Source organism: Nanorana parkeri, unplaced genomic scaffold (assembly GCF_000935625.1).
Source record: "Nanorana parkeri isolate BGI_ZX_2015 unplaced genomic scaffold, ASM93562v1 scaffold2679, whole genome shotgun sequence".
In the NCBI taxonomy this organism is placed as follows: Eukaryota; Metazoa; Chordata; class Amphibia; order Anura; family Dicroglossidae; genus Nanorana; species Nanorana parkeri.
Genome location: NW_017308947.1, coordinates 28,879 through 40,237, shown reverse-complemented (window position 1 = coordinate 40,237; position 11,359 = coordinate 28,879). Strand labels below are relative to the sequence as shown.

The 11,359-nt window shown below is 47.9% G+C and overlaps 1 long non-coding RNA gene across 1 annotated transcript in view; it reads right to left on the bottom strand.

Moving 5' to 3' along the window:
- LOC108802143 overlaps positions 1-8,333 on the bottom strand; it is a 79,533-nt gene extending 71,200 nt beyond the window's left edge. Inside the window, exon 1 of the long non-coding RNA XR_001942203.1 lies at positions 8,219-8,333. This is a non-coding gene — a long non-coding RNA (uncharacterized LOC108802143). The remainder of the gene's footprint in view (positions 1-8,218) is intronic.
- Positions 8,334-11,359: the final 3,026 nt, after the last annotated feature.

Below are 11,359 nucleotides of genomic sequence, written 5' to 3'. Positions count from 1 at the left end.
GTGAGAAGACCCCTCACAACAGGAAGTGATGGCTAAACCCTCCATTAACACATTTGTAGCAGAGAATGAAACACACATGGTCTCCCTATAACAGGAAGTGCCTCAACAAGAACCCCCATGGCAAGATGAAAAGGTATTTTATTGAAAGATAAACATTTAAAATGATTGAACGCAATTTTTGGAATTCCCTTAACACGCTAAAGCTTATAGGAGATTTTAGGGATGGGGTTTACGTATGTTTTAAAAGTGTGGAAATCTCCCTTAAAGATGAAGAATCATTCAGTACTATCTATAAAGATAGGTATACTCTGTCTACTCAAAGTTTACCTCTTCATGTTAACTAAGGGAAAGGAGAACCTCCTCATGCATCACTTACCCCTCCTTTTTTTGGTTGTAAGCCCCCAGGGGCAGGGCCCTCCTCACCATCTTGTCTTGAATCGTATTGTGATTGCAATGTCTTCCTTATATTGTAAAGCGCTGTGCAAACTGTTGGCACTATATAAATACTATGTAATAATAATAACTCAGGATCTAATACTGATATCGAACAAATAAAACAATACAGCACCCCGCTCAATAACCAGAACAGGTCTGAAACCATATTCAAATCAACATTATTTTTAGTTTATTTGTTCGATACGAGTACTCCTTGCCAGTGCTGGCTGTAATCTTTCAGCTCCTCTTTTTAAAGAATACAAAGCGTTCTCTAATTGGACCAGGGGCAGTAACGACACACTTCGGCTACTACATTGCTTCACAGGATCTCTGTTGGCCAACCAGGTATAAAATATGAATACTTACATTGGGCCAAGCTGGACAAATTAAGTATTCATAGATATATTTATACCTGGTGTTCAGCTTTAAAAGCATAACTCCTGGCAAATCAAATTTTAAACCTTGCAGTGGGGCTACCCCAGCACTGCAAGGGATAAGTGCTTGTTTTGTCTAGGTAGCTAAAAAAAAACAAAGTTATACTCACCTGAACTACAATCTTGGCTTGCTCTTAAACCGGTCCCTTCAGCCTGTCTCCCATTCCGCTTCAGTGGTCTAAGGTCCTGTGAGTCAACACATTCTATGCAGTGTATAGGATGTGAGGATGCTGAGGGACATTCAATTGCTAGAGCGGAGGACTCTGGGATAAGCAAATACTGTCTATATACTGTGTTCTAAATTAAATCTGTATGTACGTTCTAAATTAAAGCTGTGCGTTCTTTGTGTATTTCTCTCACAGCTATTAATAGCCCTCTTACAGCTCTGTTGTCTGCGCAGCCTATGTACAGATATATCTGGACTTACAGGGGCATTTGGTGCATGTAAAGTAGATTTATATCCTTTGTGGTTATTGAGGAATATATCTAAACCCAAGACCAAAATTATATTATATTGCAGATTGCAAGTCCTTAGATGCGGTGCCTGCACTAGTTTTGTTTTTTATGGCCTGTACTATGCAAGTACAGTAAAGCTTGGTATACACTGTTCTATTTTTTTTTCCTTCAATCACGGGCTGAATGAAAAAAATTGAACAGATTCCCTCCATCAGTGCTTACGAGTGTTGGTGGATGAACCCCCTGATCTTTGCAGGGGATACCCGCTGTCAAAATACCTAAAAGGAACTAGCAGCTTATTGGCCACTAGCTCTGTTCGCCCGAGAATGGTCCAACAGGCTCCTTTGATCTGATGAGGAAAATGGTATAATAAATGATAATCAGCATGGATTTAGGAAGGACCGTTCCAGACAAACCTACTAACATGCTACGAAGGGATGGTAAGTAAGAGTTTTGGATGGAGGGAGGCTGGTGGATGTGGTATATCTGGATTTTTCTAAAGCGTTTGTGTCAGGGAACCATGGGTGCTGCTCCTTACCAGCAGGGGTGTGGAATTCCTATCGCCCGACTCCCAGGACAGGCAGTTTCGGGCGCCGGGCGAGTAGTTTTTTTTCTACATTTAGCCCGGCTGCGGGCAAGCAGCACAGCTAAATGTATTGTGGGAGCCGTTTCGTACAAGTGATTTTGAACGGCTGTACAGCCGTCCAAAACCACTTGTAACTCACTCTCACTCCCCTCCCTCGCTCCCCCCCTCCCCTTTCTCTCTCTCCGGTGGCCGGCCGTGTACCTTTCTCGGCTGCCTCTCTCTCCGTGCTTTTTTTGCTGTGGTCTTCCCCTCTTTTGGGGGATCCGTGCCTACGGCAAATTAGGTTAGAGAGCATGGAGCAGAGAACGCTTCTCTAATCGGCTCAGTGTGAATAGCGACAGGGGAATGCAGCCTTCCTGTCACAGGAGAACCAGCACAGAACTGTGCTAGGGTCAATAAAGAGAACCTGTCACCTCCAAATGCTATCACACAAGGGGCTTGTTACCCCTTGTATGATAGCAATAAAGTCAAGTGAAAGAAAAAAAGTAAAAAATAAAATATATTATATTTAAAAATGGAAATACATAAAAATGTAAAAAATATTACAAAGCAAAAAAAATCTAAAATTAAAACCAACCCTATCATCTGCATGCGAACGCATGCATGGGGTGTTGTGTGTGTGCGCGCGAAGTGGACGATCGTGCACAAAACCGCGTGGATGGCTGGGCGGTCACAGAAGCGCACACCAGCGCCGACCGCACTGGCAGTGCCATTATTGTCTAATGGCACCCCAGGCAGATTGCGCAGTTTGCCGCCGCAATAACGCCCATGCAATCGTACATAATAGCGGTTGAAAACACGACACGGTGCGTGTCACTAAAAAAGGTACATGTACCTTTTTTCAGCGATTACCACGCGGATGTAGCCGCATTGAAATCAATGGGGCTGCGTGGGGCACACGGTCGCCCAAGTCTGCACCCGCCCCAAGGGGTAAATTCACTTTCACAAGTAATTTGGGAAAATGGAATTACCTGCACAAATCTGGCCCCCTCCCGCTATACTTACCTTTCAGAGAACGGTCCTTCCCATCCACCAGTATGGGTGTGCTATCTACCTGTGCCATGTATTCTGAATGTCGCTCGCAAAATTCAAGCACTTGTTGGTCAGCGCAGTCACCTGACAGCACTGACCAATGAGAAGCTCTTCTTGGCATTGCTAAATACGGTTTTGGTTATTTATATCAGGACAAGTAGATTTCCATGACCATTTCCAAAACAAGTAGTTTTTTTTTTTTAAATTTCCACACACGTTAACAGGCTTGCCAGCGGTGGCGCAGGGCACTGGGTTCCCCTCCTCTGGCAGGATTCCTGGCGCCGGGGCCGCTGGCGCGCATGCACGAAATGCGTGCGTAGTACACAGGCTGCGCGCACGGGGGCGAGAGCGTAGCGCATCTGCGCCACTTAGTGCTTTCAGGTGCCAACCAGGTTGGGGGAGGTCCCCAGCACACACCATCCGCCCAGTCAGCAATGCTATTGGCTCCTGGTTAGGGAAGCTTCCTGGTCGTCTCGGCAACCAGGGTGTGGTCCTTGGGTTCCCTGTGTATTTAAACCAGACAGAGCCTTGGCTGATTGCTGAGTTATTCTACCTCTATAGTGTGATCGCCAGCTCCCTGTGTGTAAACCTGTTGCTTCCTGAACCCCCGTTATCGACACTTCGGCTTGCATCCTCGCTTCTGAACCTCGCTGCCTGCCTCGACCAGGACTTGGACCTGACTACACTTTTGGATTTTCCCTCTGTACCTCGTTTTTGGACTCTTTATCCCTGCAAAGGGGTTCCACTCACGGCCCAGCCGTACAACCCTGACAGTTTGACACAGTACCACATAACCGCTTAGTGCCTCTCTCTCCCTCTCCTCTTTTGAAACCCACTGTATTCGCCTCTTCTCTCCAATTTCTTTGAGGATTGCTATTATATACCGGCCACTCGGACCAGTATCTCGCTTTCTAGATGACTTCCGCTCATCCATTGACCTCCTGCTTTCTAGCTCCCTTGTCCATTCCTATCATACTCACCTCCAGGACTTCTCTAGAGTCTCTCCCATCCTCTGGAACTCTTTACCCCAACCTGTCAGTCTATCTCCCACCTTGACTGCCTTTAGGCGTTCCCTAAAGACTCATCTCTTCAGGGAAGCCTATCCCACCTCGACCTAACCACTGAACCTTCACATTCTCAAATAATTCATCCCCACAGCTCCCTCCTTATGTATCATTTCCCCCTCCTCTTTCAGATTGTAAGCCCTCAGGGGCAGGGCCCTCCTTACCATCTTGTATTGTATTGTAACTGTAATGTCTTCCTTATATTGTAAAGCGCTGCGCAAACTGTTAGCGCTATATGAATCCTGTATAATAATAATAGATGAAATGGTGTGTACATGGATAGAGAATTGGCTACAGGACCGCGTCCAGGGAGTATCAGTAAATGGATCCTTTTCAGATTGGTCTAGGGTCATGAGTGGCGTGCCCCAGGGTTCTGTGCTAGGCCCCATATTATTCAACCTGTTTATTAACGATACCGTGGAGGGCGTGAATAGCCATGTTTTCGTGTTTGCTGATGACACTAGAATCGGGAGGGTAATAGACACGGACTTAGACACTATAACAGTGATGGCGAACCTTTTTGAGCCCGGTTGCCCAAACTGGATCACTAAACCAACTTATGTATCTCAAAGTGCCAACCCTGCAATTAGACCTGCATACTCTCAGATGGGCTCTGCAGTTCTGTACGGGCTCTCAGGTGGGCTCTGCTGGGTCTCTGGTGGTCTGTACAGGCTCTCAGGTGGTCTATAATGGCTTTCGGATGGGCTCTGTGGGCTCTCAGGTGGTATGTATGGGCTCTCAGGGGGGCTGTGTGGCTCTTGGGTGGTCTATAAGGGCTTTCAGGTGGGCTCTCAGTGATATCCAACTTCAGTGATATTCGCTCCCCCACTCCCCCTCTAGCATCTGCTAGACTCCCTGATGTCGTAGTGACATCATATTCCCGCCATAGTACAAATTTTACAGTAATCACAGAGTCAGATGTTTGGTCATGCAGAGTGAAAATAACAGTGTATTACAAAACCTGCAGAGTAGGCACAATACCATGGATGTATGGGATAGCAGCCGAATAGAGAAATAAAAGAGCAACATCATTCTCCTGTGTATAACCGCTGCTCGTGGTGGAAAACCAATAGGCAGCGATGGGGGAGTGGTCTGCCTCTGTCCAGGGAGCTAAGCCAGCCCAAAGCCATGCCCTGATCGTTTGTCAGTATGTGGGGGAAGCCACACATGTCAGTGAGGAGGACTCGGCCCCGACCCCGCACCAGGCAATATTTGAGCCGCGTTGATAGGCCGCCCACACCCGTAGGTTGTAGGATTGGCCGCGTCACGGGTTGGCATGGCGATGGCGGGACGCTAGCTTGTGGGGGCTGGAAGCCGTGCACGTCAAATGACAACCCGGCCACGCCCCCAGGCAACAATAGAGCTATTGGATAGGCCGCACACACACTGTGGGTGTGGGATCGGCCGCGTCACTGGCTGTCATGACGACGGCGAGACGACAGTTGGCGGAGGTTGCTAGTAAGAGCAGAATCGTCTGGCAAGGCATGCATCAAAATAAAAAAGAAAATCAAAAACAGTACTTGAAAATATGGTAATGCGGACCTGGGCTCGCGTGCCAGCAGAGGGGGCCCCGCGTGCCCACTCTGGCACGCCTGCCATAGGTTCGCCACCGCTGCACTATAACATTACAGGAGGACCTGGATAAAATAGGGGGGTGGGCAACTATTTGGCAGATGAGACTTTATGTTGATAAATGTAAAGTAATGCACTTTGGGGTGAAAAATAGGCAAGAGGAATACACAATAATGGGAACTCCACTGGGGAAGTCAGAAATGGAAAAGGATCTGGGGGTCATTGTAGACCACAGATTGAATAATAGCTTGCAATGCCAGGCTGCTGCAAACAAAGCGAGCAGAGTACTGTCTTGTATTAAAGTGACATTAAACCCTCAGATTTTTTAACATAAACCAATACTGTAATGTGTGCCTTACTGTAATCCATGGTAGTTTCCCTTCTCTTTGCTGCTCTTCCTTTTAAATCCTCATGTCTTCTCATGCTTGGGGAGAACTTCCCTTTGCAGCTGAGTGCCTCTTCCTGTAGTGCTGGCTCAGGTTGCAAACCTACACGCAGACATCATGTATCCATTTCAGAGACAAGGCAGTCTGCTGCAAAACAGAAGTTCTGCCCAGCATGAGAACAGATACAGATTTAAAAGGAAGAGCAGCAAAGAGAAGGAAAACAACCATGGATTACAGTAAGGCACACATTACAGTATTGTTTTATGTTAAAAAAATCTGAGGGTTTAATGTCACTTTAAATTATTACATACAGGGCTTCTGTTCTATCAAAGATTGTGACTATGTTAGAATGTGTGACTGGTCGCGTGGTCATACATTTTAATTTTAGGTTACTAAATTTAAACATGTTCACGCTGGAAGTGAGGAGATTAAGGGGGGACATGATCTTGATGTACAAGATGTTCAATGGTGATAGCAACATCAGCAACAAACTTTTTATGGTAAATTCCATAAACAAAGACTAGAGGCCACCACCTAAAATTGGTGGAGAAAAGATTTAAGCACAAGGGGCGTAGGGCTTCTTCTCAGTTAGAGCGGTTAGGGTCTGGAACTCGCTGCCACAAGCAGTGGTATCAGCTAAGAGTGTGGAATCAATCAAAAAGTATTTGGACAATTTCCTCCGAGACCGTAACATACAGGGGTACAGGTACCCTAAAAAAAAATAAAAGAAGATGACACAGGGACTCATACACAAGCAGAATCACATATATACACGCAATAGGTTGAACTTGATGGACTGGTGTCATTATTCAACCTCAAATACTATGCAACTATGATCAAGGGATGCCAGGCAGAAGGGTGCCAACAGCAGGGACTGGCCACAATTTGAACCGTATGTACCCGACTTAAATAGGTCTTGATCTCACCAGAAATGCATTGTCCTTAAAACTTCCTGTGTACGGAACGAGAGCCTTATAGGCTGAATTCTGTAAACAACAAAGCATCACCCCTCTATGTAATGGAGATGAAGAGAAAGGGCGAGTCTTGAAGTCTCATCAAGCTACTTGTCTTAAGATAACAATGCTTCTTCTCCAAAGATACAGTACTGTGATGAGCATTGTCACCCAAGGACAGAAAGTGTGTTACTTGCAAGATAACCAGGTAGAAATAAAAACCTGAGAAAAGAAAGCAAAATGCAGCCACCAAATCTAAGGTCTGGTAATATATTACATCCCTTTGTGTACTATATACTGTATTAGAAGTCATGACTCACAGAACCTTAGACCGCTGGAGTGGAGGGGGAGCAAGGTTGCATTGACAAGTCTAGGAGCTAGCCAGGATCACAGTTTGAGTGTTAGCCCAGAGTTCTCTTTTAAGAACCTGACAAAATGTTTAACTCAATTCATCCCGGAAAATGGCTGGTTAGAATGAGCATCAGTGGTGAGCTTGGGATTGATGTAAACCTAACACATCTGAGTTCACCCAACCCTGCTCAAAAACTATGACCGCCACCCCCTCTTCCTGGCCCAATCAGCTGTGGCAGGGGCATTCCCCTACCCACAGATATACTTCACAAAAGGGCGGGGAATGCCCCTGCAGCAACTGCCACCACTGACTGGGTGGGTGTCACAGGTTGAGCAGGCTTGGCTGAACCCAGGCAAACTGGTTCAGCAACAAGCCCAGGCTCATCACTACTGGCCACACATTATTAGCATTTTGGATAAATCACAGGAATCAGGCAAACTTCTTACAGTGTGTGACCCTGCCGGTTCATCAAAAGTTGATTACTTGTTGTTGGCTAAACAGTGACTGCAGCCAACCAATGTCTATCACTGTTCCTGTATTCTGACAATGGCAGACTCTGGCTGTCAGCATACAATAGTCGCAGTGGGAGATGTGCCCATCCATACTGTTTATCATTAAAGAAGATCCGGCAGGCTGAATGAAAAAGAAATCTATAAATATAAGGTGAGCCTTAAATTTCTGGAACATTTGTCATATCGTATATACTATTTACATATAAGTGGTCTAACTAGGCATACATTAAAAGGTGTTAGCCGTGCAATGAGAAACATGGCTATATTTCACCTTCTGTCATGTATGGTCACCTTGTGTCATGTATTGTACCTGTCCTCTGCAATCATAAACTCCCCATTATACACACACAGCGCCCGCCCCTTCCCCCCACTGTGCAGACTCTGTGTACCACTCGTACCCACCAACGGCGGGGGGGGATCCCAGAACCTTACTTACTGCTAATCTGACGAGTGCTGCCATAGTTGATGCAGAGAGTTTACTTGCAGATGAAGCCCATACGGATCTTCATTCCATGCTGTGACTAAACACTTCCGATTCACACTCTCTCAGCATCCGCCATCCGCTCTGAGGCTGGCGGGCGCCATGTTTAGGTTGGCGCTTAGAGTTGTACAGGCTGAGGGGGAATACCTACGCTTTTAACGCGCCACTTATCAGTTATACTGTGGTGCAGGCTGTGTAGGACGAAAACTGGGTTTAGGTTTAGGGTTCATTGAGCCAGAGATTTGGGGGTTTTGCTTCTTAATGTATTTCTAGCCTTTTAGTTTGAAGTTATATGAGGTGTTTGTGAGAGGAAGAGAAATGTGGTGTTGTGAGGTGTACCAGTGGCGGACCTTAGGAACAAAGGGCCCCTGTGCAAGATTTATTTATCTGGCCCACCAACCCCCCCACACAGAAGGGGCATGGCAGTGTGTTGAAGTCAATGGCACAGCAGCCACGCCTCCCGTCTGCAGTGCGATCGCCCGCACCAGAATGTGTGGCACAACAGTGTCTGCATTCCGGTCCAGTGCACGCACTATTTTTTCAGATTGCACAGGACCGGAACACAGGCACTTATGTGCCACGTGTTCTGGTGCAGGTGATCACATTGCAAGGGGGGGGGGGAATGGTTGTGGTGCCATTGACTACATCGCACTGCCCTGCCCCTAAACGCAGGAAACTGGCTGGGATTTGCTCCAGTGCATTCCAGCGGCGAATTGTGCTAGAACGCACTTGAGCTGGTGTAAACCAGCCCTTAAAATGGACCCTCTCCCTGTGCTGGTGCATTAAGTTACCATGGCTAAAGCAGGCTCACCTTTCCACAGGCTCCAGGGAAGAGAATCGGGACCTTTCTGCTCATTCCACCATAGGCAGTGACAGAGGCTTGGCTGCAGAAGGCTGGACACAGAACTTCTAAAACTTCAGCAACATCCAGACCATAGCGACGACCAGCCTGTCACTGCAGGTATAGATCTGCACATGCGCACTGCCTGCCAGTCTCTCGTACCAAGCCGCCTGTTACCAGGGATGCAGTCGGGAGACGGAGCGAGAACTCACCTGACCGCGCCCCCCGTGCTGAGAAGCCTGTCTGTCAATGCAGATAAACATCTGCACCTGTGCACTACCAGCCCCTCTCTCCCTTCTCATCTCCTGCCACCTGCTACTAGGGACGCGGCCGGGAGTACGAGCGGGACCTACCTGATCCCACAGCTCTGCTCAGAAGCCCATCGGCACTGCTCTGTATTCAACCTAGGGTGGGGGGCCCAGGACGAGACCTCACTGGGCCCCCCCACAGCTTCAGGCCCCGGTGCAGCTGCACCGGCAGTAGTTCTGCCCCCGAGGTGTACAGAGATAGGGGCCCTGCCAGCAGACCAAAATAGAATACCTGATACAAAATGTTAGTTTTTGACCAACAAAGTCTTGTAATTAGAGGTGCGCCGAAATGGACATTTTGAAACCGAAATAGAAAAAATTGTCAGCCCGATACCGAAAATGTTTTCTATTTTTATGAGCTGTGTAGGGAGGAGAGCTCTGCCTCCTGTGACAGCACGGCCTGTCTCCGCCCCCCACACCACTCTGCCGATCTGTGATAGGAGGCTGAGCGGTGTGGGAGGAGAGACACCGGCCTTTCGCATCGCTCGCAGGCTGTCACACTTTCTCTCCTACCCGCTGGGACACAGAACAGCGCCCAGCGGGGACGAAAGAAAGCAGGGATGCGCCGATGTATCGGCAGGAAAATGGCACTTTCGGCATTATGCCAAAAGTGCAATTTTCGGCCGATATGTTTCGGCGGACGATATATCGGTGCATCCCTACTTGTAATAGATACATGTAAACACAGTCACTTAGGGCTCATTCAAACTGGTGTGCACGCCGATAAAAAGAACAGATCAAAGTGCTGCGTGTAATTGTCTTCAGCAGCCTATTTTTCCATATAGGAGAAGGACGTGCTGCACGCGACTACACATAGTCTTCCCTATGGATGGACCGCATGTAATCGCGCGCAGCCAGGTCCTCTAATGGGGAAGAACAGGCTGCTATGCGAAATTACATGCAGCACCTATCCCTTTCAGGATCAGGTCTGAACGATCTCCCGGATTTTCCAAAGTTAACCCTTGCAGTGGAGATAGCCTTGCAATGAACTGCTCGTTTTGGTCTAGGAATTAAATAAAAAAAGATACTTTCACCTGATCCTCGATCCTGCAGTGATCGCTCACCTCTCTCCCCCCTCCGCTCCGGCTGTGGGATGTCCCTCAACGTCTTCATGTCTATTGCAAGTGAATGGACCTTGCATAGACATGATGACGTCATGGGTCCTTAGACGGAGCCTGGGGGAGAAGAGGCTGCAGGGACCGGGCTAGCAGCCAGGCGGGACGAAGGATCGGATGAGTATATGTTTTTATTTTAGACCCTAGACAAAAAAGAGCACTTAACCCTTGCAGTGGGTGGTAGCTGTCTTATTTGATAACTGCTTGCGGTCTGCCCGTTGTAATAAAACAGCCGGACAACTTGCACTTGAGGGTGGGTGGACTTTTTTTTTACAGCTGGCGATGGCTGTTACAAGCATTCAGGTAACTATGGAAGTGCCCAATCGCTTGTACGGTGCTGGGGAAGTGTGCACCCTGCCGCCGCTACTGCTGGCTATCCTGGGCTCCACTGTCCCCCGTGCAGGCACAGGACAGGCATGGTGGGTCTGTGTACATTGAGCGGAGGGAGATCAGCACACTTCTAGCAGCTGTTCTCCCCTTCGATTACCGAAATCGGAAGTGATGTGTATTATTACATCACTTCCAGTTTCAGTGTGTTATTTCTCCGGCTGCTGTAGCTGGAGAAGAAGCTGATGAAGCAGATCTCTGCACACGGGTGGATGCTGCCAACAATCCAGTGATAGTCCCTGCAATTCATAAGGGCCCATTCACACCAATTGTGGCGCATTCCAGAGCGGTAGCTGTTGGAACGCACAGTAGTTGCTCACTAAACTTCCCCCTTCGTTCTGGGGTGGGAGGGGGAGTGGTGGTGCATTGAAGTCACGCACCCGCAGTGCGGGGCGTGACTGTGTGGATGGAGGAATCTCCCGCTGGGCCAAGCTTCAGTATCTTG